The sequence below is a fragment of the Coffea arabica genome, chromosome 11e, assembly GCF_036785885.1.
Source record: "Coffea arabica cultivar ET-39 chromosome 11e, Coffea Arabica ET-39 HiFi, whole genome shotgun sequence".
Taxonomy (NCBI): Eukaryota; Viridiplantae; Streptophyta; class Magnoliopsida; order Gentianales; family Rubiaceae; genus Coffea; species Coffea arabica.
Genome location: NC_092331.1, coordinates 40856660 through 40870124, shown reverse-complemented (window position 1 = coordinate 40870124; position 13465 = coordinate 40856660). Strand labels below are relative to the sequence as shown.

Genomic DNA, 13465 nt, shown 5'->3' with positions numbered 1-13465 from the left:
AATAAATGATTCCAAATCAAATCTAAAATAAATTAAACACCGTAAAAGTGTTTTATCCCAAGCAAAATATAAAATAAATTAAAACAATACAAAAGTGAAAAATAATATAATATGTTATTTGTCCAAGTATAATAATTTCAACTTCACACAAATTAAATAAATTCGTTTAGGATTAAGTAATTAATGCCTTTGAAAAAAAGAATAACTTAGTTTAGTTAGATAAAATTATTTTTATGTTTATTAAATTATTTTTAATTCGTAAACGGGTCATATCGGGTCATATCAGGTCACCACGGGTTGACCCGAAATCGACCGGTTTTCTTTTCGGGTTCATCGGGTCCAACCCGATTCTGACCCGAATTCCCGAAACCTCAACCCAAACCCATTAATTTCGTGTTAGGTTCGTGTCGTGTTTTCAGGTCGTGTCGAAAATTGCCACCCCTAGTTGCGGTGATACATTTGCGCCGACAAATTTGAGCGACGATCCGGGCTTTGATCGAGCCGTACCGTTCCTGATTTGTCTCGCGCCTTCAGATCCTCCTTCACGCTTCGACAAGAAGCAAAATATTAAGCAATCGTTCCGACGGAGCTAAATTACTACAGGATAAAGAACGAATAGGAAATTTGGATTTCGAAACAAAAAAGAGAGGGGTGCAACACGAGGACTTCCCAGGGGGTCACCCATCCTAGTACTACTCTCGCCCAAGCACGCTTAACTTCGGAGTTCTGATGGGATCCGGTGCATTAGTGCTGGTATGATCGCACCCGCCATGTTCCTTTCGCTTTATTCTTTTAAACTACCCCGTCCTGCGAAGCAGTGTGGCTTTTCTAGACCGAAATTCATTTTAAGCGTCAATTCAAGCATTTTCCTCTTATCCTTTTATTTATTTACTTTATATTTTTTTTTGTTATTGATTTGCACCCTGTTTTTTTCCCTCATCCCGCAACTCTAAATTATCACGAAATCAATCCTTCACGCTTGCAGTTAGGGGTGGCAATTCGGGTCCAAATCAGGTTGGCGGGTCGGGTTCGGGTCAACAGACCCGCCAGAAAATCTGTTGACCCGAACCCCGACCCGCCAACCCGTGACGGGTCAGGTATGCTGACCCGAACCCGAAAATTTCAGGTTTACGGGGCGGCGGGTCGACCCGAAATGACCCGAAACTTAATTTTAATTTATTAATTTATCACTGTAATTTCTAATAAAATCAATTTCTCACAAAACTAATTACATAATCAAGTAATAAAAATTTAAATAAATGATTCCAAATCAAATCTAAAATAAATTAAACACCGTAAAAGTGTTTTATCCCAAGCAAAATATAAAATAAATTAAAACAATACAAAAGTGAAAAATAATATAATATGTTATTTGTCCAAGTATAATAATTTCAACTTCACACAAATTAAATAAATTCGTTTAGGATTAAGTAATTAATGCCTTTGAAAAAAAGAATAACTTAGTTTAGTTAGATAAAATTATTTTTATGTTTATTAAATTATTTTTAATTCGTAAACGGGTCATATCGGGTCATATCAGGTCACCACGGGTTGACCCGAAATCGACCGGTTTTCTTTTCGGGTTCATCGGGTCCAACCCGATTCTGACCCGAATTCCCGAAACCTCAACCCAAACCCATTAATTTCGTGTTAGGTTCGTGTCGTGTTTTCAGGTCGTGTCGAAAATTGCCACCCCTAGTTGCGGTGATACATTTGCGCCGACAAATTTGAGCGACGATCCGGGCTTTGATCGAGCCGTACCGTTCCTGATTTGTCTCGCGCCTTCAGATCCTCCTTCACGCTTCGACAAGAAGCAAAATATTAAGCAATCGTTCCGACGGAGCTAAATTACTACAGGATAAAGAACGAATAGGAAATTTGGATTTCGAAACAAAAAAGAGAGGGGTGCAACACGAGGACTTCCCAGGGGGTCACCCATCCTAGTACTACTCTCGCCCAAGCACGCTTAACTTCGGAGTTCTGATGGGATCCGGTGCATTAGTGCTGGTATGATCGCACCCGCCATGTTCCTTTCGCTTTATTCTTTTAAACTACCCCGTCCTGCGAAGCAGTGTGGCTTTTCTAGACCGAAATTCATTTTAAGCGTCAATTCAAGCATTTTCCTCTTATCCTTTTATTTATTTACTTTATATTTTTTTTTGTTATTGATTTGCACCCTGTTTTTTTCCCTCATCCCGCAACTCTAAATTATCACGAAATCAATCCTTCACGCTTGCAGTTAGGGGTGGCAATTCGGGTCCAAATCAGGTTGGCGGGTCGGGTTCGGGTCAACAGACCCGCCAGAAAATCTGTTGACCCGAACCCCGACCCGCCAACCCGTGACGGGTCAGGTATGCTGACCCGAACCCGAAAATTTCAGGTTTACGGGGCGGCGGGTCGACCCGAAATGACCCGAAACTTAATTTTAATTTATTAATTTATCACTGTAATTTCTAATAAAATCAATTTCTCACAAAACTAATTACATAATCAAGTAATAAAAATTTAAATAAATGATTCCAAATCAAATCTAAAATAAATTAAACACCGTAAAAGTGTTTTATCCCAAGCAAAATATAAAATAAATTAAAACAATACAAAAGTGAAAAATAATATAATATGTTATTTGTCCAAGTATAATAATTTCAACTTCACACAAATTAAATAAATTCGTTTAGGATTAAGTAATTAATGCCTTTGAAAAAAAGAATAACTTAGTTTAGTTAGATAAAATTATTTTTATGTTTATTAAATTATTTTTAATTCGTAAACGGGTCATATCGGGTCATATCAGGTCACCACGGGTTGACCCGAAATCGACCGGTTTTCTTTTCGGGTTCATCGGGTCCAACCCGATTCTGACCCGAATTCCCGAAACCTCAACCCAAACCCATTAATTTCGTGTTAGGTTCGTGTCGTGTTTTCAGGTCGTGTCGAAAATTGCCACCCCTAGTTGCGGTGATACATTTGCGCCGACAAATTTGAGCGACGATCCGGGCTTTGATCGAGCCGTACCGTTCCTGATTTGTCTCGCGCCTTCAGATCCTCCTTCACGCTTCGACAAGAAGCAAAATATTAAGCAATCGTTCCGACGGAGCTAAATTACTACAGGATAAAGAACGAATAGGAAATTTGGATTTCGAAACAAAAAAGAGAGGGGTGCAACACGAGGACTTCCCAGGGGGTCACCCATCCTAGTACTACTCTCGCCCAAGCACGCTTAACTTCGGAGTTCTGATGGGATCCGGTGCATTAGTGCTGGTATGATCGCACCCGCCATGTTCCTTTCGCTTTATTCTTTTAAACTACCCCGTCCTGCGAAGCAGTGTGGCTTTTCTAGACCGAAATTCATTTTAAGCGTCAATTCAAGCATTTTCCTCTTATCCTTTTATTTATTTACTTTATATTTTTTTTTGTTATTGATTTGCACCCTGTTTTTTTCCCTCATCCCGCAACTCTAAATTATCACGAAATCAATCCTTCACGCTTGCAGTTAGGGGTGGCAATTCGGGTCCAAATCAGGTTGGCGGGTCGGGTTCGGGTCAACAGACCCGCCAGAAAATCTGTTGACCCGAACCCCGACCCGCCAACCCGTGACGGGTCAGGTATGCTGACCCGAACCCGAAAATTTCAGGTTTACGGGGCGGCGGGTCGACCCGAAATGACCCGAAACTTAATTTTAATTTATTAATTTATCACTGTAATTTCTAATAAAATCAATTTCTCACAAAACTAATTACATAATCAAGTAATAAAAATTTAAATAAATGATTCCAAATCAAATCTAAAATAAATTAAACACCGTAAAAGTGTTTTATCCCAAGCAAAATATAAAATAAATTAAAACAATACAAAAGTGAAAAATAATATAATATGTTATTTGTCCAAGTATAATAATTTCAACTTCACACAAATTAAATAAATTCGTTTAGGATTAAGTAATTAATGCCTTTGAAAAAAAGAATAACTTAGTTTAGTTAGATAAAATTATTTTTATGTTTATTAAATTATTTTTAATTCGTAAACGGGTCATATCGGGTCATATCAGGTCACCACGGGTTGACCCGAAATCGACCGGTTTTCTTTTCGGGTTCATCGGGTCCAACCCGATTCTGACCCGAATTCCCGAAACCTCAACCCAAACCCATTAATTTCGTGTTAGGTTCGTGTCGTGTTTTCAGGTCGTGTCGAAAATTGCCACCCCTAGTTGCGGTGATACATTTGCGCCGACAAATTTGAGCGACGATCCGGGCTTTGATCGAGCCGTACCGTTCCTGATTTGTCTCGCGCCTTCAGATCCTCCTTCACGCTTCGACAAGAAGCAAAATATTAAGCAATCGTTCCGACGGAGCTAAATTACTACAGGATAAAGAACGAATAGGAAATTTGGATTTCGAAACAAAAAAGAGAGGGGTGCAACACGAGGACTTCCCAGGGGGTCACCCATCCTAGTACTACTCTCGCCCAAGCACGCTTAACTTCGGAGTTCTGATGGGATCCGGTGCATTAGTGCTGGTATGATCGCACCCGCCATGTTCCTTTCGCTTTATTCTTTTAAACTACCCCGTCCTGCGAAGCAGTGTGGCTTTTCTAGACCGAAATTCATTTTAAGCGTCAATTCAAGCATTTTCCTCTTATCCTTTTATTTATTTACTTTATATTTTTTTTTGTTATTGATTTGCACCCTGTTTTTTTCCCTCATCCCGCAACTCTAAATTATCACGAAATCAATCCTTCACGCTTGCAGTTAGGGGTGGCAATTCGGGTCCAAATCAGGTTGGCGGGTCGGGTTCGGGTCAACAGACCCGCCAGAAAATCTGTTGACCCGAACCCCGACCCGCCAACCCGTGACGGGTCAGGTATGCTGACCCGAACCCGAAAATTTCAGGTTTACGGGGCGGCGGGTCGACCCGAAATGACCCGAAACTTAATTTTAATTTATTAATTTATCACTGTAATTTCTAATAAAATCAATTTCTCACAAAACTAATTACATAATCAAGTAATAAAAATTTAAATAAATGATTCCAAATCAAATCTAAAATAAATTAAACACCGTAAAAGTGTTTTATCCCAAGCAAAATATAAAATAAATTAAAACAATACAAAAGTGAAAAATAATATAATATGTTATTTGTCCAAGTATAATAATTTCAACTTCACACAAATTAAATAAATTCGTTTAGGATTAAGTAATTAATGCCTTTGAAAAAAAGAATAACTTAGTTTAGTTAGATAAAATTATTTTTATGTTTATTAAATTATTTTTAATTCGTAAACGGGTCATATCGGGTCATATCAGGTCACCACGGGTTGACCCGAAATCGACCGGTTTTCTTTTCGGGTTCATCGGGTCCAACCCGATTCTGACCCGAATTCCCGAAACCTCAACCCAAACCCATTAATTTCGTGTTAGGTTCGTGTCGTGTTTTCAGGTCGTGTCGAAAATTGCCACCCCTAGTTGCGGTGATACATTTGCGCCGACAAATTTGAGCGACGATCCGGGCTTTGATCGAGCCGTACCGTTCCTGATTTGTCTCGCGCCTTCAGATCCTCCTTCACGCTTCGACAAGAAGCAAAATATTAAGCAATCGTTCCGACGGAGCTAAATTACTACAGGATAAAGAACGAATAGGAAATTTGGATTTCGAAACAAAAAAGAGAGGGGTGCAACACGAGGACTTCCCAGGGGGTCACCCATCCTAGTACTACTCTCGCCCAAGCACGCTTAACTTCGGAGTTCTGATGGGATCCGGTGCATTAGTGCTGGTATGATCGCACCCGCCATGTTCCTTTCGCTTTATTCTTTTAAACTACCCCGTCCTGCGAAGCAGTGTGGCTTTTCTAGACCGAAATTCATTTTAAGCGTCAATTCAAGCATTTTCCTCTTATCCTTTTATTTATTTACTTTATATTTTTTTTTGTTATTGATTTGCACCCTGTTTTTTTCCCTCATCCCGCAACTCTAAATTATCACGAAATCAATCCTTCACGCTTGCAGTTAGGGGTGGCAATTCGGGTCCAAATCAGGTTGGCGGGTCGGGTTCGGGTCAACAGACCCGCCAGAAAATCTGTTGACCCGAACCCCGACCCGCCAACCCGTGACGGGTCAGGTATGCTGACCCGAACCCGAAAATTTCAGGTTTACGGGGCGGCGGGTCGACCCGAAATGACCCGAAACTTAATTTTAATTTATTAATTTATCACTGTAATTTCTAATAAAATCAATTTCTCACAAAACTAATTACATAATCAAGTAATAAAAATTTAAATAAATGATTCCAAATCAAATCTAAAATAAATTAAACACCGTAAAAGTGTTTTATCCCAAGCAAAATATAAAATAAATTAAAACAATACAAAAGTGAAAAATAATATAATATGTTATTTGTCCAAGTATAATAATTTCAACTTCACACAAATTAAATAAATTCGTTTAGGATTAAGTAATTAATGCCTTTGAAAAAAAGAATAACTTAGTTTAGTTAGATAAAATTATTTTTATGTTTATTAAATTATTTTTAATTCGTAAACGGGTCATATCGGGTCATATCAGGTCACCACGGGTTGACCCGAAATCGACCGGTTTTCTTTTCGGGTTCATCGGGTCCAACCCGATTCTGACCCGAATTCCCGAAACCTCAACCCAAACCCATTAATTTCGTGTTAGGTTCGTGTCGTGTTTTCAGGTCGTGTCGAAAATTGCCACCCCTAGTTGCGGTGATACATTTGCGCCGACAAATTTGAGCGACGATCCGGGCTTTGATCGAGCCGTACCGTTCCTGATTTGTCTCGCGCCTTCAGATCCTCCTTCACGCTTCGACAAGAAGCAAAATATTAAGCAATCGTTCCGACGGAGCTAAATTACTACAGGATAAAGAACGAATAGGAAATTTGGATTTCGAAACAAAAAAGAGAGGGGTGCAACACGAGGACTTCCCAGGGGGTCACCCATCCTAGTACTACTCTCGCCCAAGCACGCTTAACTTCGGAGTTCTGATGGGATCCGGTGCATTAGTGCTGGTATGATCGCACCCGCCATGTTCCTTTCGCTTTATTCTTTTAAACTACCCCGTCCTGCGAAGCAGTGTGGCTTTTCTAGACCGAAATTCATTTTAAGCGTCAATTCAAGCATTTTCCTCTTATCCTTTTATTTATTTACTTTATATTTTTTTTTGTTATTGATTTGCACCCTGTTTTTTTCCCTCATCCCGCAACTCTAAATTATCACGAAATCAATCCTTCACGCTTGCAGTTAGGGGTGGCATCATATCGGGTCATATCAGGTCACCACGGGTTGACCCGAAATCGACCGGTTTTCTTTTCGGGTTCATCGGGTCCAACCCGATTCTGACCCGAATTCCCGAAACCTCAACCCAAACCCATTAATTTCGTGTTAGGTTCGTGTCGTGTTTTCAGGTCGTGTCGAAAATTGCCACCCCTAGTTGCGGTGATACATTTGCGCCGACAAATTTGAGCGACGATCCGGGCTTTGATCGAGCCGTACCGTTCCTGATTTGTCTCGCGCCTTCAGATCCTCCTTCACGCTTCGACAAGAAGCAAAATATTAAGCAATCGTTCCGACGGAGCTAAATTACTACAGGATAAAGAACGAATAGGAAATTTGGATTTCGAAACAAAAAAGAGAGGGGTGCAACACGAGGACTTCCCAGGGGGTCACCCATCCTAGTACTACTCTCGCCCAAGCACGCTTAACTTCGGAGTTCTGATGGGATCCGGTGCATTAGTGCTGGTATGATCGCACCCGCCATGTTCCTTTCGCTTTATTCTTTTAAACTACCCCGTCCTGCGAAGCAGTGTGGCTTTTCTAGACCGAAATTCATTTTAAGCGTCAATTCAAGCATTTTCCTCTTATCCTTTTATTTATTTACTTTATATTTTTTTTTGTTATTGATTTGCACCCTGTTTTTTTCCCTCATCCCGCAACTCTAAATTATCATGAAATCAATCCTTCACGCTTGCAGTTAGGGGTGGCAATTCGGGTCCAAATCAGGTTGGCGGGTCGGGTTCGGGTCAACAGACCCGCCAGAAAATCTGTTGACCCGAACCCCGACCCGCCAACCCGTGACGGGTCAGGTATGCTGACCCGAACCCGAAAATTTCAGGTTTACGGGGCGGCGGGTCGACCCGAAATGACCCGAAACTTAATTTTAATTTATTAATTTATCACTGTAATTTCTAATAAAATCAATTTCTCACAAAACTAATTACATAATCAAGTAATAAAAATTTAAATAAATGATTCCAAATCAAATCTAAAATAAATTAAACACCGTAAAAGTGTTTTATCCCAAGCAAAATATAAAATAAATTAAAACAATACAAAAGTGAAAAATAATATAATATATTATTTGTCCAAGTATAATAATTTCAACTTCACACAAATTAAATAAATTCGTTTAGGATTAAGTAATTAATGCCTTTGAAAAAAAGAATAACTTAGTTTAGTTAGATAAAATTATTTTTATGTTTATTAAATTATTTTTAATTCGTAAACGGGTCATATCGGGTCATATCAGGTCACCACGGGTTGACCCGAAATCGACCGGTTTTCTTTTCGGGTTCATCGGGTCCAACCCGATTCTGACCCGAATTCCCGAAACCTCAACCCAAACCCATTAATTTCGTGTTAGGTTCGTGTCGTGTTTTCAGGTCGTGTCGAAAATTGCCACCCCTAGTTGCGGTGATACATTTGCGCCGACAAATTTGAGCGACGATCCGGGCTTTGATCGAGCCGTACCGTTCCTGATTTGTCTCGCGCCTTCAGATCCTCCTTCACGCTTCGACAAGAAGCAAAATATTAAGCAATCGTTCCGACGGAGCTAAATTACTACAGGATAAAGAACGAATAGGAAATTTGGATTTCGAAACAAAAAAGAGAGGGGTGCAACACGAGGACTTCCCAGGGGGTCACCCATCCTAGTACTACTCTCGCCCAAGCACGCTTAACTTCGGAGTTCTGATGGGATCCGGTGCATTAGTGCTGGTATGATCGCACCCGCCATGTTCCTTTCGCTTTATTCTTTTAAACTACCCCGTCCTGCGAAGCAGTGTGGCTTTTCTAGACCGAAATTCATTTTAAGCGTCAATTCAAGCATTTTCCTCTTATCCTTTTATTTATTTACTTTATATTTTTTTTTGTTATTGATTTGCACCCTGTTTTTTTCCCTCATCCCGCAACTCTAAATTATCACGAAATCAATCCTTCACGCTTGCAGTTAGGGGTGGCAATTCGGGTCCAAATCAGGTTGGCGGGTCGGGTTCGGGTCAACAGACCCGCCAGAAAATCTGTTGACCCGAACCCCGACCCGCCAACCCGTGACGGGTCAGGTATGCTGACCCGAACCCGAAAATTTCAGGTTTACGGGGCGGCGGGTCGACCCGAAATGACCCGAAACTTAATTTTAATTTATGAATTTATCACTGTAATTTCTAATAAAATCAATTTCTCACAAAACTAATTACATAATCAAGTAATAAAAATTTAAATAAATGATTCCAAATCAAATCTAAAATAAATTAAACACCGTAAAAGTGTTTTATCCCAAGCAAAATATAAAATAAATTAAAACAATACAAAAGTGAAAAATAATATAATATGTTATTTGTCCAAGTATAATAATTTCAACTTCACACAAATTAAATAAATTCGTTTAGGATTAAGTAATTAATGCCTTTGAAAAAAAGAATAACTTAGTTTAGTTAGATAAAATTATTTTTATGTTTATTAAATTATTTTTAATTCGTAAACGGGTCATATCGGGTCATATCAGGTCACCACGGGTTGACCCGAAATCGACCGGTTTTCTTTTCGGGTTCATCGGGTCCAACCCGATTCTGACCCGAATTCCCGAAACCTCAACCCAAACCCATTAATTTCGTGTTAGGTTCGTGTCGTGTTTTCAGGTCGTGTCGAAAATTGCCACCCCTAGTTGCGGTGATATCGCACCCGCCATGTTCCTTTCGCTTTATTCTTTTAAACTACCCCGTCCTGCGAAGCAGTGTGGCTTTTCTAGACCGAAATTCATTTTAAGCGTCAATTCAAGCATTTTCCTCTTATCCTTTTATTTATTTACTTTATATTTTTTTTTGTTATTGATTTGCACCCTGTTTTTTTCCCTCATCCCGCAACTCTAAATTATCACGAAATCAATCCTTCACGCTTGCAGTTAGGGGTGGCAATTCGGGTCCAAATCAGGTTGGCGGGTCGGGTTCGGGTCAACAGACCCGCCAGAAAATCTGTTGACCCGAACCCCGACCCGCCAACCCGTGACGGGTCAGGTATGCTGACCCGAACCCGAAAATTTCAGGTTTACGGGGCGGCGGGTCGACCCGAAATGACCCGAAACTTAATTTTAATTTATTAATTTATCACTGTAATTTCTAATAAAATCAATTTCTCACAAAACTAATTACATAATCAAGTAATAAAAATTTAAATAAATGATTCCAAATCAAATCTAAAATAAATTAAACACCGTAAAAGTGTTTTATCCCAAGCAAAATATAAAATAAATTAAAACAATACAAAAGTGAAAAATAATATAATATGTTATTTGTCCAAGTATAATAATTTCAACTTCACACAAATTAAATAAATTCGTTTAGGATTAAGTAATTAATGCCTTTGAAAAAAAGAATAACTTAGTTTAGTTAGATAAAATTATTTTTATGTTTATTAAATTATTTTTAATTCGTAAACGGGTCATATCGGGTCATATCAGGTCACCACGGGTTGACCCGAAATCGACCGGTTTTCTTTTCGGGTTCATCGGGTCCAACCCGATTCTGACCCGAATTCCCGAAACCTCAACCCAAACCCATTAATTTCGTGTTAGGTTCGTGTCGTGTTTTCAGGTCGTGTCGAAAATTGCCACCCCTAGTTGCGGTGATACATTTGCGCCGACAAATTTGAGCGACGATCCGGGCTTTGATCGAGCCGTACCGTTCCTGATTTGTCTCGCGCCTTCAGATCCTCCTTCACGCTTCGACAAGAAGCAAAATATTAAGCAATCGTTCCGACGGAGCTAAATTACTACAGGATAAAGAACGAATAGGAAATTTGGATTTCGAAACAAAAAAGAGAGGGGTGCAACACGAGGACTTCCCAGGGGGTCACCCATCCTAGTACTACTCTCGCCCAAGCACGCTTAACTTCGGAGTTCTGATGGGATCCGGTGCATTAGTGCTGGTATGATCGCACCCGCCATGTTCCTTTCGCTTTATTCTTTTAAACTACCCCGTCCTGCGAAGCAGTGTGGCTTTTCTAGACCGAAATTCATTTTAAGCGTCAATTCAAGCATTTTCCTCTTATCCTTTTATTTATTTACTTTATATTTTTTTTTGTTATTGATTTGCACCCTGTTTTTTTCCCTCATCCCGCAACTCTAAATTATCACGAAATCAATCCTTCACGCTTGCAGTTAGGGGTGGCAATTCGGGTCCAAATCAGGTTGGCGGGTCGGGTTCGGGTCAACAGACCCGCCAGAAAATCTGTTGACCCGAACCCCGACCCGCCAACCCGTGACGGGTCAGGTATGCTGACCCGAACCCGAAAATTTCAGGTTTACGGGGCGGCGGGTCGACCCGAAACTTAATTTTAATTTATTAATTTATCACTGTAATTTCTAATAAAATCAATTTCTCACAAAACTAATTACATAATCAAGTAATAAAAATTTAAATAAATGATTCCAAATCAAATCTAAAATAAATTAAACACCGTAAAAGTGTTTTATCCCAAGCAAAATATAAAATAAATTAAAACAATACAAAAGTGAAAAATAATATAATATATTATTTGTCCAAGTATAATAATTTCAACTTCACACAAATTAAATAAATTCGTTTAGGATTAAGTAATTAATGCCTTTGAAAAAAAGAATAACTTAGTTTAGTTAGATAAAATTATTTTTATGTTTATTAAATTATTTTTAATTCGTAAACGGGTCATATCGGGTCATATCAGGTCACCACGGGTTGACCCGAAATCGACCGGTTTTCTTTTCGGGTTCATCGGGTCCAACCCGATTCTGACCCGAATTCCCGAAACCTCAACCCAAACCCATTAATTTCGTGTTAGGTTCGTGTCGTGTTTTCAGGTCGTGTCGAAAATTGCCACCCCTAGTTGCGGTGATACATTTGCGCCGACAGATTCCAAATCAAATCTAAAATAAATTAAACACCGTAAAAGTGTTTTATCCCAAGCAAAATATAAAATAAATTAAAACAATACAAAAGTGAAAAATAATATAATATGTTATTTGTCCAAGTATAATAATTTCAACTTCACACAAATTAAATAAATTCGTTTAGGATTAAGTAATTAATGCCTTTGAAAAAAAGAATAACTTAGTTTAGTTAGATAAAATTATTTTTATGTTTATTAAATTATTTTTAATTCGTAAACGGGTCATATCGGGTCATATCAGGTCACCACGGGTTGACCCGAAATCGACCGGTTTTCTTTTCGGGTTCATCGGGTCCAACCCGATTCTGACCCGAATTCCCGAAACCTCAACCCAAACCCATTAATTTCGTGTTAGGTTCGTGTCGTGTTTTCAGGTCGTGTCGAAAATTGCCACCCCTAGTTGCGGTGATACATTTGCGCCGACAAATTTGAGCGACGATCCGGGCTTTGATCGAGCCGTACCGTTCCTGATTTGTCTCGCGCCTTCAGATCCTCCTTCACGCTTCGACAAGAAGCAAAATATTAAGCAATCGTTCCGACGGAGCTAAATTACTACAGGATAAAGAACGAATAGGAAATTTGGATTTCGAAACAAAAAAGAGAGGGGTGCAACACGAGGACTTCCCAGGGGGTCACCCATCCTAGTACTACTCTCGCCCAAGCACGCTTAACTTCGGAGTTCTGATGGGATCCGGTGCATTAGTGCTGGTATGATCGCACCCGCCATGTTCCTTTCGCTTTATTCTTTTAAACTACCCCGTCCTGCGAAGCAGTGTGGCTTTTCTAGACCGAAATTCATTTTAAGCGTCAATTCAATCATTTTCCTCTTATCCTTTTATTTATTTACTTTATATTTTTTTTTGTTATTGATTTGCACCCTGTTTTTTTCCCTCATCCCGCAACTCTAAATTATCACGAAATCAATCCTTCACGCTTGCAGTTAGGGGTGGCAATTCGGGTCCAAATCAGGTTGGCGGGTCGGGTTCGGGTCAACAGACCCGCCAGAAAATCTGTTGACCCGAACCCCGACCCGCCAACCCGTGACGGGTCAGGTATGCTGACCCGAACCCGAAAATTTCAGGTTTACGGGGCGGCGGGTCGACCCGAAATGACCCGAAACTTAATTTTAATTTATTAATTTATCACTGTAATTTCTAATAAAATCAATTTCTCACAAAACTAATTACATAATCAAGTAATAAAAATTTAAATAAATGATTCCAAATCAAATCTAAAATAAATTAAACACCGTAA

General features: G+C 39.4%; 10 non-coding genes across 10 annotated transcripts; all 10 read right to left on the bottom strand.

The window, feature by feature from the left end:
* Positions 1–648: 648 nt before the first annotated feature.
* LOC140028713 (5S ribosomal RNA) lies at positions 649–767 on the bottom strand. Its single transcript, XR_011832618.1, has one exon. It is a non-coding gene; the product is annotated as a 5S ribosomal RNA (ribosomal RNA).
* A 1135-nt stretch (positions 768–1902) lies between these two features.
* Positions 1903–2021, bottom strand: LOC140028712 (5S ribosomal RNA). Its single transcript, XR_011832617.1, has one exon. It is a non-coding gene; the product is annotated as a 5S ribosomal RNA (ribosomal RNA).
* A 1135-nt stretch (positions 2022–3156) lies between these two features.
* LOC140028711 (5S ribosomal RNA) lies at positions 3157–3275 on the bottom strand. Its single transcript, XR_011832616.1, has one exon. It is a non-coding gene; the product is annotated as a 5S ribosomal RNA (ribosomal RNA).
* Positions 3276–4410: 1135 nt separating this feature from the next.
* LOC140028710 (5S ribosomal RNA) lies at positions 4411–4529 on the bottom strand. The gene has a single exon (XR_011832615.1). It is a non-coding gene; the product is annotated as a 5S ribosomal RNA (ribosomal RNA).
* A 1135-nt stretch (positions 4530–5664) lies between these two features.
* LOC140028709 (5S ribosomal RNA) lies at positions 5665–5783 on the bottom strand. The gene has a single exon (XR_011832614.1). It is a non-coding gene; the product is annotated as a 5S ribosomal RNA (ribosomal RNA).
* A 1135-nt stretch (positions 5784–6918) lies between these two features.
* LOC140028708 (5S ribosomal RNA) lies at positions 6919–7037 on the bottom strand. Its single transcript, XR_011832613.1, has one exon. It is a non-coding gene; the product is annotated as a 5S ribosomal RNA (ribosomal RNA).
* Positions 7038–7648: 611 nt separating this feature from the next.
* LOC140028707 (5S ribosomal RNA) lies at positions 7649–7767 on the bottom strand. The gene has a single exon (XR_011832612.1). It is a non-coding gene; the product is annotated as a 5S ribosomal RNA (ribosomal RNA).
* Positions 7768–8902: 1135 nt separating this feature from the next.
* On the bottom strand, positions 8903–9021 carry LOC140028705 (5S ribosomal RNA). The gene has a single exon (XR_011832610.1). It is a non-coding gene; the product is annotated as a 5S ribosomal RNA (ribosomal RNA).
* Positions 9022–11107: 2086 nt separating this feature from the next.
* On the bottom strand, positions 11108–11226 carry LOC140028704 (5S ribosomal RNA). Its single transcript, XR_011832609.1, has one exon. It is a non-coding gene; the product is annotated as a 5S ribosomal RNA (ribosomal RNA).
* A 1588-nt stretch (positions 11227–12814) lies between these two features.
* LOC140028703 (5S ribosomal RNA) lies at positions 12815–12933 on the bottom strand. The gene has a single exon (XR_011832608.1). It is a non-coding gene; the product is annotated as a 5S ribosomal RNA (ribosomal RNA).
* Positions 12934–13465: the final 532 nt, after the last annotated feature.